We start from the raw sequence: 13,716 nt of genomic DNA, 5'->3' as shown, positions 1-13,716 counted from the left end.
TTCAAGTAATGTAGGGCAAATATCAACAGTACCGATCAAGCCTCTATCGATAACAACCTTGTCATCTTAATGATGAAGTTGTGTCTCCAGTAAACTGCATGAGAATTCATTTGAGACTGCCTGAGAATTCATTTGATCACTTTTATAAGCGTAGAGGTTTAAAGTTATATGGAGAACGAGAAATCCATTCTGAGTGTGACCATGCAAATCATAATGAGGACATTTTAATTTTACCATCCTGAATCCACCCTTTGTTACCCTGTACTGAAATGACCTGAGATCCATTGACAGACTGAAGATGAAACCACATCCAGCACTCTCATCAAACACACGGCTGAGAGCTTGAGTCCGACCCATGCCCATTGTCCACTGCTGAAAAGTGGGCCACAGGTATTGCGTAACATGACTTCATTTGAGGATGTGCTGTTCTGAGCTGGAGCTTTATGTAGCCATGGTCCTACATACAGGGCTATTATGTGCGTTGAGACGGTCATATATCTAACATAGAGCCTAATCCCCTTTCTAATCAAAAACAGACGATATTCAAATGTTGGAGTTACATCATTATTGTAATGTTGGTCAAACTACAGGCTAGATCACATGAAAAGCTATTGGATGTGTCCCAAATGGCATCCTGTCCCCTATATAGTGAATTACTTTTGACCAGGGCCCATAGGGAATGGGGCGCCATTTGAGATGCAGCCTTTGTTCTTGTCCATTGAACCAAATTGGCACAAAGGCCTATAGACATTGGACCTGGGAATAAAATCCTAAAAGATTAAACCATATAACCAAGTCATATTTCCTGACACATGCAACTGGTTCATTTATTCCACTTCTAATTGCTTGATCAGTTTGCCCCCTCTATTTTGTTGGAAAATTGCCTATAAAATGCATACTTTTGATGTGTTTTATTATTATTGGTAATTCTGTCACCATAGGTTGTTGGAGAATAGCCTTTAGGCTAAGTACATTATTTGTATCTGTTATTATTATTTATTTATTTCCAATTAGACCATTGGTTTCTAAGAAATGCATGTTGTCAGAATTTCTTTTTTTTGTAGGCCTACATCTCTGTCATAAGGCCTATAACACTGTAATGGCCAAGTCAGGCCAAAGAGCTATGAACAGGCAGTCTATGGGATGATGGACACAGAGTCATCAAAAACCGTTATTTAGGCCTAGGTCAAATAACACAGACTACTCAGGCTGCATAGTCGAGTCATGTTGCCTAGTCTTTTGACGGGGTTTCATGCACTTTCTAGGGAAGATAATGCTTGAATAGAACCAGAGACAATGCAAGGGAGAGTGCACTCTGATGTGCTTGCTTTCACGCTCCTTGTTTCCTGCCCGCGTGTTTTGTACTGGCTGCATGTTTCCGTGGCAGCAACAAAGTAGATCGTCGTCGCACTGAGTGAGAAACGACAGTCAAAGGAAGAGCTCGTAGCATTTGCTTGAATTTTTTCACATCCTAAGAGTGGACACCGCAACATAAAGCTAGGCCGATGTAAAGAAGACTCGTATGTGTAGGAACACAGAAGAGTGAGGAAGAGCACATTTTAGCCTAGTAGCCTACGCAAGGACGGACCTGACCCTCGCTTTTTTAGATAAACCTCGATGTTTTTGTTTGCTATGGTTTGAGAAAGCTGCAGTTTAAACAATTTGACCGTTTTGATACCGCCCACTTCTGAAAGCAACATCTGCTTGGCAGATTTTCAATCGAATCACATGTATTTCGCTGAGGGCATATCCTAGTTAAGTACAGTTGTATGCTTTTTTTTTTAACCCACGTCCTGTCCGGAATAAAAATAGGAGAGGATAGTTTTTTAACGCTGGTCGTGAGAAATTCATAGTGAAGATTCCATTCGTTCCGATGAGACAAGACAACTCACGGTGGTCATCTGTTTTCAAGGCAATCCACATGCATTGCCAAATTCAGCGTTTTTATTAGCTAAAGCTTTGGTGGTCATAACTTGTTAGACAGGTTACATTGTAAAAAAGAAGAGACTTATTAAAGAAGATGTTACTCAAGGAGTACAGGATATGCATGCCACTGACTGTTGAGGAGGTAAGTGTATACGAACAATTCTGTAACATTGTAGCATGTAGTTATCTATCATTGCCATTGTTTGATGATGTTTCATATTTATTTTGACTTAAAAAATTTGATATTGTCAAACAACATGCAACTTGACTGTCAGCGAACTTTCTTGTGCGAGAAGAGGACCATATAGGAAGGGCGGGGTGGAGGTAACATTTTATAAATATAGATGTTTTTTCTTACAGTAAGCCTGCCTAACCTATCCACCCAAAGCCTCTATTGTCAGTCTATTTGAAAGTAAATGCCATGTCCATATGTAATAGGTGCCATGTGTGATGAACACACACACACACACACACACACACACACCAGATCTGCTTATTAGACTACACCTGAGAAAAACGATAGACTGTAAGTAAATTCATCACTCATAATCTGCCATGAACATATAAACACCCACTTATGTTTTCAGCAAGCTAAAGGCAATTGACTCAAGCTTGATATTAAATAGTATATGAGTCTAGAGGTCACTAGGCTACTGTTATTTCTCAATGGCTTTGAGACTGTACCAATAGATGGGGCTGTTGTAACTACCGTTTATAGCGTATAGCCTAGTAGAGTATGGTGAATTAAAATCAATAAATCAATAATGATGACACTGTAATATTGCACCATAACCATAATCGAATAGGTCACTCTTATGAACATTCTTAATAATAGGTTGCTATAATTTGTGGACTACTTTGTAGGCCTAATGCTGTTTTAGGTTGCTCTAGCATAATTCTGCTCCTCCTCGAGCACTGTTGGGTGCACAATGCTCATCTTTATGCAAAGGAATGAGCAGCACCTCCCCTAAGAATCTGTTTAGTTACACTTCATTCTCAGGCAGTCATCTCTGCATGCTTGTAGGTCTCGGTGAAAAGGGGGAATCATTCTTCTCTGATCAGTCAATGTGTCAGGCTGTCCTCCATCTCACACTGTTGCCTTGATAATATAGTTCTAGGCCTGCATAGCTGTCATGCCTGTGATGTCTTCAATGTAAATTGTTGTCACTCATGTTGATTGCATTTCTACAGTTCTCCTGCCTTTGGCCGTGCCACATTGTCCTTTAGAAATGAATGAGTGTTGATTGGTTTTCTTAGAACACTGCTATTCCAGAAATTCTAATGTGTCTAAAGGCCTATTTATTGCCAATGTCACAGTCATGCCTTTTTCATTCTACACAACACAAGCCTCCGGTCTTCTTAGAATTACAACCCAATGGAACTCAGGCCTCATTTAAAACATGTACTTTCCATAAACTCCCTCAACATTTAATAACGAGTGTCAGCCAAAACACTTTATGTGGTATCAGCAGTGTCATAACAGAAGGACAGGTTCATAGGTTCATTTACTGAGGGCTCAGTTTCTCTGTTTGGCATTAAACAACACTTTGTCTTCCAGCGTGGGTTCAAATCAGCACCCAGTCAGTCATTTCAACAGTCACTTTGACCTAGAGTATGGTCAAAGTGAAGACAGTGACTGAATAGTTTTATCGTTGTGAGTCTGGGAAGAGATTAAAATGATACATTTGTGTGTTTTCTCTTCAATTATCTATTTATCACATCAGACACTAATAGCTTGCTGACTAACATGCAAAATAGCGTCACTGAAGGCACTCAAGGCATGAAGGCGTTGCTATGGAACAGCACTACCGTAAGATGTAAGGAAGTCACATATTTTTTAAAAATTGCTTCTGAACTTTGTGTGTGTGACTCGAACTAACCTGTAGTGTACTATGGTATGTAAGGGCAGAGAGAATATAAAGAGAGCGCTATCTTTGTCTCCTGAAGTGTCCTTGTCATAGAGTCAACACATGTGAAGGAGTCATTGGAAGGGCACATAACGTTATCAAACATGACAGTTGCCACCCATTGTCACTACCATTCAGTTCTCACCTTGACTTGTCGTCGAGAAGATTGCTTTCTTTCCTTCTCTCATTCAATCACATTGCGCTTATCATGACTGTGTGCGTTGAGTTGGGAGTCGTCCATGTCTCTGATAACATGAAGGGCTGCTTCCTGACCGGGGGAGGGGTGTATTCGCTTGAGGAGGAAGTGTCCTCAGGCCAGATATCTTCTCTGGCCAAGTCTGTTTTGTCTGAAAACCCCAGGGCCACTGGTTTAATGAAGTGTGTGTGTATATGTGTGTGTGTGTGGTAATGGGGACATATGAGGTCACCCCCCTCTTTGCATTGTCTCTTTCTGGGAAGTGATTGGCCTGGCTCCGGCCTCTAGTGACATGTTACCTCAGCATAGTGCAGTAGTGTAGATGGTGATACTAGAAATGTGTCAATTTATTATTGTGGAATTTTACACCTTGTTTTTACAGCATGTTTCTATTCACGAAAGCATGTACGTTCATGTGTTACTACTGTGGGTTGTTTGGATAACGTATAAGAAAAGTTCTGTGAACCCCAACTCCTATCATATCCTCCACTGTCTATCTTCACTTGACAAAGTCACCTAGTTCCACCCACACCAATCATATCCTGTCATCCTTAGGCACATATCTTGGATCAGCTTACCCACCCCAAATCCTAACCTTAACCATTAGGGAGGAAATGCAAAATTGACCTTGGCTCAGATTCTAGGCCGTTAAACGTCATGCTATGCCATTTCCCATAGTCATTTATCAGGCACCACACCTGTTTATTCCATTCAGAGGATGGAACAGTGATTCATTTCAGAGGACACAGACAGTAATGAACTATCTCTCAAGATGTCACTCCTCCCATCTAGTTCCTACAGGTCTGTTGGCATTGAAAAAGGTGATGATTCAACATTCTTACCTAGGGCAACACACCTGATTTCCACTATTACTCAGTACTTACTAATGTTGCAGATATATGATACTAATGGGTGTATGACCTTAGGCATTTAGGCAAAATTCACTATAAGGTGTCTCTAAGAGCTTATCCAGGATCAGCTTACTCCAACCCGGTAAACTTTAATCATCAGGAAATAAGATTAACTGACCTCAGAGCAGTGTTTAGGGCCAATTGCCACCTACACCAGAAACCTGTTTTCTTTACCCTAAACAGTGATTCAGGATCATGGACATCCTTAGAAAGACATGTTATGCATCCCAAATGGCACCCTATTCCCTATATAGTGCACTACTTTTGACCAGAGCCCTATGGGTATAGGGAATAGGGTGCCATTTGTGATGCATCCACAGTGATTCATTCAAACACACCTTGTGACCTCATAGCAGCCTGTTTCCTTTCCTGTTGTGAAGGTTTTAAAATAGCTGAGATGCAGTTTTCTCTATCCCTTTCGAATATATAATTAAATAAGTATTTGCCGTGCTTGAAATTTCTCTGCTTTCCAGCTTCGGCAATAACTGGAGGGATTATAGCGCTGGTCTGACGTAAAAGTTTATAATCCTCACTAATGCTAATGTTGTGGATGGTATTAATTGCAAAAAATAGAATCCAATTCCTTTTTCTGGTTTTGGGACATAAGCTCTTATTCAGGACCATCTGTGTGAGTAGATGTGAATAAAGCCCAAAGGTGCAACAACTATCTATTTTTACCCCCTTTATCACCGAGCCATCTCACTCCCTGGCAGAGAAGGGGATTTGAGGTAGTGGAGAATATGTGTTTAATTTTAATATGGATGGCTGCTAGCCATCACAGGGAATGTACTCTATAGAAGTGGATCATAGAAGCTAATTTGTTTTCGTGTATATTATGTTAGTTGATGAAGGATGATGTGATATTCCCAAAACATTGATGTAGAAAGCATCTGTGCCTATCAAAAGTCAATTAGCAAAGTTAATTGTAACGTTGATGAAATTCTCTTGTGACCTTTTGAGAGGTCCTCTATCTTTCTGCTTTAGTGGCACGCACGCACACACACACACACACACAATCACTCACTCCGTCAGTGTTGTGGGTAGGGCTGTGTGATCAACCATCATCCATGTGTGTTAGCTTGTCTTCTGACGATTTATCATTAGCAGTCATTTATGCAAAGTGATTTACAGTTCACACATTCAGTAAATATCATAACTGGTGTTGCTAGCACTATGGTCCAACCATCAGGGCCAACAGAACCAATAAATTCCCGCTACGGTATGGCCTAATGAACATAACCCTGGCTTCATTTGAACTAACATCCCCTGAAATTAGCAGGGGGATTTCAGCTGGCTCTCATTCGGTGTGTCAAACGCTGCTCTCCGTGCCCCATCTGCTGTCTACGTTGAGTTAATCAGCCACTCCTTTATCTGCCGTCTGAATTGGGATTTAGCCTCCCTCTCGGCAAGCTGCTGCTTTTGCCTGATTGCTGTCTTGTTCCAGCCTGGCATAGAATACTACTCCCCTGGGCATTGCCAATCAGCCCTGTGCTGATAACTAGCCACCACAGTTGTAGTAATGTGAAACAGGTGGCATGTGTTCCATTGGTGCAATGTTACTGAACATTACAAATTAAAAAAGAGTGTATTCTAGGCATACAGTATTTTTATACAGTTACCTCAAGGGACTACTTTCTCCAACGAGGCCCATGGGGTTTTTAATGGCTGGAAAGTAGTTCCGTGGCCTCAAGTTGCCTCATCATGATGCGTCTCCCTCCTCCCTCCACATCAAGTTTCTGTAAAGACTTTGGTAAACTTCCTTTAAAGGCTCTTTAACTCGATGGCGTGGCATTGTTAGGTCCCCTAGCCGTTTTCCATGACGGCGGGAGTTAATTTAATAATAATGATAGAAACAGACATGAGAGAGACATCGATAAGGAGACAATGGCAGACAGACAGAGAGAGACAGAGAGAGACAGCGAGAGGCAGACAGAGAGAGAGAGGATCATATTGAAATGGAAGTCAGTCTCTTTCATGGCTGTCGTCAGTTTACGGCACAAACTTGAAAAAGACTATTCCTGTGGGTGTTTACTGTCAGGGTGAGATGAGAATAGCTATATTGCGAACATCACAAGGTATTGTCAAGCATGTTCAGAAGAGGTAAGAACCAAATAACCTCGCTACTCAAAAGAGGTTGTCTGTCTTTCTCTCTGCTTTTTTGGGAGTGTGTCCTAAGGCTGTGTGTATCAAGCGTCTCAGAGAAGGAAAACTGGTGGTCATCTCCATGTAAAAGGACCCATGAGCACCAACACGTTTATAGGAGCATATCATATTTGGTGTCAAATGAAAGCTACGAGTCTATATTTTGGGGAAATAAAGGTATAGATACATTTTTCAACCATTTTTCATTCTGAAAATTTGGAATAACCAAAGGCTTTGATTTCTGGTCACACAGATGGAAAAGGGGTCTTAAAAAATGTCTACTAGAAAAAGTGTTAAGGTATTATACTGAACAAAAATATAAACGCAACATGCAACAATGAAGGAAATCAGTCAATTGAAATAAATTAATTAGGCCCTAATCTATGGTTTTCACATGACTGGGCAGGGGCGCAGCCATGGGTGGGCATAGGCCCACCCACTTGGGAGCCAGGTCCACCCACTGGGGAGCCAGGCCCAGCCAATTAGAATGAGTTTTTCCGCACAAAATGACTTTATTACAGACAGAAATACTCCTCAGATTCCGCAGCCGGATGTGGAGGTCCTGGGCTGGCGTTGTTACACGTGGTCTGTGGTTGTGAGGCCAGTTGGATGTACTGCCAAATTCTCTAAAACGACGTTGGAGGCGGCTTATAGTAGAGAAATTAACATTACATTATCTGGCAACAGCTCTGTTGGACAGTCCTGCAGTCAGCATGCCAATTGCATGCTCCCTCAAAACTTGAGACATCTGTGGCATTGTGTTGTGTGACAAGTGCACATTATAGAGTGGCCTTTTATTGTCCCCAGCACAAGGTGCACCTGTGTAATGATCATACTGTTTAATCAGCTTGTTGATATGCCACACCCGTCAGGTGGATGGATTATCTTGGCAAAGGAGAAATGCTCACTAACAGGGATGTAAACAAATTTGTGCACAACATTTGAGAGAAATAAGCTTTTTGTGCACATGGAACATTTCTGGGATATTTTATATACTTGTTGCGTTAATATTTTTGGTCAGTATAGAAATACATCAAAACTCAATAATGTTGAAGTAAAGGCCCCTGCCAACTAATATAACATTTCTATTTAATTTTGCAGAAATTGTTTGCCTTCTGTAAGTTTAAGAAATATTGCCTTGTGTCTTGTCATTCTGTTAACAAAAACCCACATATCTGTAAAATATTTTCTAATTTCTCTCCCTCATGAGGAGGGAGGATTATGAAAGTTCACAGAAGTAACAAGCAAAGGTAGACCTACCCATTAGTTACAGTGTTTGTACTGATAACAATTTTGTTTATGAATTATAAAGTGTTTAAAACGCATCACTCCAAATCGGTAACAGTGACCAAAAAATCTTTAACTGGATGACTGCAATTGAATTAGCCACAATGGGAAATCATAGTAGTCACAAGTTGCAGTAGAGTACAGCACAGGCCAGTACAGTATAGTACATTAGAGTACAGTACAGTAGAGTACAGTACAGTAGAGCACAGTGGAGTACAGTACAGTAGAGTACAGTAGAGCACAGTAAGTTAAAGTAAAGAAAATAAAAGTAGAGTATAGTTCAGTAGAGTACAGTTCAGTAGAGCACACATGAGTAGGGTACAGTATAATGAAATATATACTAGTCTACTCTACTGGACTGTACTCTACTTTTCTTTACAGATCTTTGAATCTGTGCTCTACTGTACTAAACTATACTTTTCTTTACTGAACTATACTCTACTCTACTTTTCTGTACTGTACTGTCATATCATAGCGGACACCCCATTCTTTCTGCAGACATCTTTGAATTCATTCAAAGTAGATATTTAACAGAGTTTTTGGGAAACGTGGTCACATAAAAAACCGAGGGAGATTTTATGTGTTTTAGTGACATTTTCAGTGGCAATTGTTAAAAGTAGACTTCTGCATATACAGTACCAGTCAAAAGTTTGGACACACTTACTCATTCAAGGGTTTTTCTTAATCTTTACTATTTTACACATTGTAGAATAATAGTGAAGACATCACAACTATGAAATAACACATATGGAATCATGTAGTAACCAAAAAAGTGTTAAACAAATCAACATTTCCTTCTTAATGCGTTTGAGCCAATCAGTTGTGTTGTGACAAGGTAGGGGTGGTATACAGAAGATAGCCCTATTTGGTAAAAGACCAAGTCCATATTATGGCAAGAACATAATATGCAAAGAGAAAGAACAGTCCATCATTACTTGAAGGTCAGTCAATACAGAACATTTCAAGAACTTTGAACGTTTCTTCAAGTGCAGTCGCAAAAACCATCAACGCTGTGATGAAACTGGCTCTCATGAGGACCGCCACAGGAATGGAAGACCCAGAGTTACCTCTGCTGCAGAGGATAAGTTCATTAGAGTTACCAGCCTCAGAAATTGCAGCCCAAATAAATGCTTCACAGAGTTCAAGTCACAGACACATCTTAACATCAACTGTTCAGAGGAGACTGTGTGAATCAGGCCTTCATGGTCAAATTGCTGCAAAGAAACCACTACTAAAGGACACCAATAAGAAGAAGAGACTTGCTTGGGCCAAGAAACACAAGCAATTGACATTAGACCGATGGAAATGTGTCCTTTGGTCTGGAGTCCAAATTTGAGATTTTTGGTTCCAACCGCCGTGGCTTTGTGAGACGCGGTGTGGGTGAACGGATGATCTCTGCATGTGTATTTCCCACCATAAAACATGGAGGAGGAGGTGTTATGGTGTGGGGGTGCTTTGCTTGTGACACTGTCTGTGATTTATTTAGAATTACATTTACATTTACATTACATTTTAGTCATTTAGCAGACGCTCTTATCCAGAGCGACTTACAGTTAGTGAATACATATTTAATTTTTTTATACTGGCCCCTCGTGGGAATCAAACCCACAACCCTGGCGTTGCAAACGCCATGCTCTATCAACTGAGCTACATCCCTGCCGGCCATTCCCTCCCCTACCCTGGACGACGCTGGGCCAATTGTGCGCCGCCCATGAGTCTCCCGGTCGCGGCCGGCTGCGACAGAGCCTGGATTCGAACCAGGATCTCTAGTGGCACAGTTAGCACTGCGATGCAGTGCCTTAGACCACTGCGCCACTCAGGAGCTCTAATTCTAAGAATTCAAGGCACACTTAACCAGCATGGCTACCACAGCATTCTGTAGTGATATGCCATCCCATCTGGTTTGGGCTTAGTGGGACTAATTTGTTTTTCAACAGGACAATGACCCAACACACCTCCAGGCTGTGTAAGGGCTATTTTACCAAGAAGGAGAGTGATGGAATGCTGCATCAGATGACCTGGCCTCCACAATCTCCCGACCTCAACCCAATTGAGATGGTTTGGGATGAGTCGGACCGCAGAGTGAAGGAAAAGCAGCCAACAAGTGCTCAGCATATGTGGGAACTTGAGAGAATGCCAAGAGTGTGCAAAGGTGTCATCAAGGCACAGGGTGGCTATTTGAAGAATCTCAAATATAAAATATATTTTGATTTGTTTAACACTTTTTTGGTTACTACATGATTCGATATGTGTTATTTCATAGTTTTGTTGTCTCCACTATTATTCTAGAATGTAGAACCTTAGTAAAAATAAAGAAAAACCCTGGAACGAGTTGGTGTGTCCAAACTTTTGACAGGTACTGTAAGTGTATGTTTTGTTCAACTTTGCAATCAATGTTTCTTCCTTGGCATACATTTTAAAGTGAAAAGGTGAGTCTCAGCGTCACTCTGTTACCATGGAATTGCCCTGATTTAAGATCAGTTTGGCCTTTTAGATCACAATGAATAAGATTACATGGACAGGGGGGACCTGATCCTAGATCAGCCCTCCTACTCTGAGACACTTGATACATACAGCGTCTGGTTTTAAATTGTCCATTAACAGTTAATTGTGGATATTCAATGTTGTGTTGATGATTAGGAAATGTACCTAACATTTTCCATGGCTGGATTGGTGCAAGACACAGTTGCGATCTGGTGTACATGACAGTGTTGTGATTTGATAAGATGCCATTTGTTTCTATTTGTTGCTCCAGCAGAAGTACCATCATGGCTTTTGCTAGACCATTATCCACAGATGAGGCTTCCTCTCATTTCCTCGATGGTATGCGTGTGCGTGCATGTGTGTGTGTGTGTGTGTAGCCTATGGAAGGCTATTCCATAACGCCTCTGCAACATGAGATCGTCACGCGATGGACAGAATCCATTTCAATTAACTGGAGAGCGAACACACACACACACTATCACGTATGTATGCAGTCTGTACACATGTCAATGCACAAGTGGCCATACTATAACATAGCAGACACACTACACACACATGCGCGCGCACACACACATACACACACACACACATACACACATTCTCACAGATGCACGTTCTTGTGGTTTCCATACTAGGCCCATTCATCCTACAGTAGCTGTGGTCTGTCTTTAGCGTTTCCATTACAGGTCTCTCTTTCACTCCCACAGCCTTTCGTGTCAGACTTTCATTTAAAAATGACTTTGTTATCAACCCCAACACAAACATCATTCACATTCATAATTCAGCACTCTTGTATTGACTAAAGACAATCAAGCAGTCAACCAAGTTGTTATTTTACTGTACCTTAAATCACAGTACACTTTGACTAACCATTTGATTTCCTTGTAATATTAAAAGGGTCATATCATGCTCAATTTCATTATTTGTGCACCACGCTGAATTTTAACCACATCTTTCCATTATAAATTATTGAGAAGAGTCTATAGGGGAGCTGGGAACTGAACAAGTAAACACACACACACAGACAGAGAGACATTGATTTGGGATTGAAATTAATAGAAAATGAGAAGACAATACACACTGTATAAACATGTCCTCATTCTGAGAAATATTGGCTCCAGCAGGTAGCCTTTGGCAGTGTAATAACAGTCGGGCTAAGCCACATCTTCAAAGAGTGTTTTGGACAGGAGGGATGGTGTCACACCCTGGCTCTGGGACTCTATATGTTGAGCCAGGGTGTGTTCATTCTATGTGTTAGATTTCTATGTTGGCTAGAGTGACTCCCAATCAGAGGCAACGAGTGTCAGCTGGCGTTGGTTGTCTCTGATTGGGAGCCATATTTAAACAGTCTGTTTTTCCCTTTGTGTTTGTGGGTTCTTGTTCCGTGTTTGGTCATTGTTACCTAGGACGTTACGAGTCGTTTGTTGTTTTGTTCATTGTTGTTCTATTATCACTAAAGATAATAAAGTTAAACATGTTCGTTCATCACGCTGCGCCTTGGTCTATTCCCTACGACGATCGTGACAGAAGAACCCACCATACAAGGACCAAGCAGCGTGTCCAGGAGCAGGCAGACTGGACATGGGAGGAAGCGCTGGGAAATGAGACGGTCGAGAGGCAACCCCAAAAATGTTTTAGGGGGGGGCACAGGGCATGGACGACGGGGCTGACGGAGGCAGAAAAGGGGCGTATTCAGAAGGCCACCAGGTTACGGGGGCCACTGGTCAAAGAAGGGAAAGAAGGTTTAGAGGCACGGCGAGAGGGTACTGGGGTGTGTTACCAGTCCGGTCCGGCCCGTTCCAGATCCCGGGTAGAGCCAGTGGTGTGTGTCCCCAGTACGGTCCGGCCTGTTACGGCCCCTCGCACCAAATGTACGGTGCACGTCGCCAGCCCGGTCCGGCCTGTTCCTGCCTCTCGCACCAAGCCTACGGTGTGCGTCGCCAGCCCGGTCCGGCCTGTCCCTGCTCCACGCACCAAGCCTACGGTGTGCGTCGCCAGCCCAGTCCGGCCTGTCCCTGCTCCACGCACCAAGCCAGGGGTGCGCATCGTCAGCCCGGTCCGGCCTGTCCCTGCTCCACGCACCAAGCCAGGGGTGTGCGTCGTCAGCCCGGTCCGGCCCGTTCCTACCCACGCACCAAGCCAGGGGTGCGAGTCGTCAGCCCGGTCCGGCCGTTCCGGCTCCACGCACCAAGCCAGGGGTGCGTGTCGTCAGTCCAGCACAACCCGTGCCTGTGTCACCGGTGCCTGGTAAGGTACCGGTCAGCTGCTCCACAACGGAGCTGAAGCTAACCGCTCCTGCTACGTCCAGTTCAGCTCCAGCCAGCGGGGCCAGACTGGACCAGGGGCTCTATGTTTTTTTTTTTGGAGGGTGGTGGGCAAGGCCGGAGCCAGAACCGCCGCCGAGGAGGAATGCCCACCCAGCCCTCCCCTGTCTTGCTCTAGTTGAGGCGCGGTCCAGTCCGCGCCTTTAGGGGGGGGTACTGTCACACCCTGGCTCTGGGACTCTATATGTTGAGCCAGGGTGTGTTCATTCTATGTGTTAGATTTCTATGTTGGCTAGAGTGACTCCCAATCAGAGGCAACGAGTGTCAGCTGGCGTTGGTTGTCTCTGATTGGGAGCCATATTTAAACAGTCTGTTTTTCCCTTTGTGTTTGTGGGTTCTTGTTCCGTGTTTGGTCATTGTTACCTAGGACGTTACGAGTCGTTTGTTGTTTTGTTCATTGTTGTTCTATTATCACTAAAGATAATAAAGTTAAACATGTTCGTTCATCACGCTGCGCCTTGGTCTATTCCCTACGACGATCGTGACAGAAGAACCCACCATACAAGGACCAAGCAGCGTGTCCAGGAGCAGGCAGACTG

The sequence above is a fragment of the Coregonus clupeaformis genome, chromosome 30 (genome assembly GCF_020615455.1).
Source record: "Coregonus clupeaformis isolate EN_2021a chromosome 30, ASM2061545v1, whole genome shotgun sequence".
NCBI lineage: Eukaryota > Metazoa > Chordata > Actinopteri > Salmoniformes > Salmonidae > Coregonus > Coregonus clupeaformis.
Note: the sequence above shows the minus strand (reverse complement) of the source record.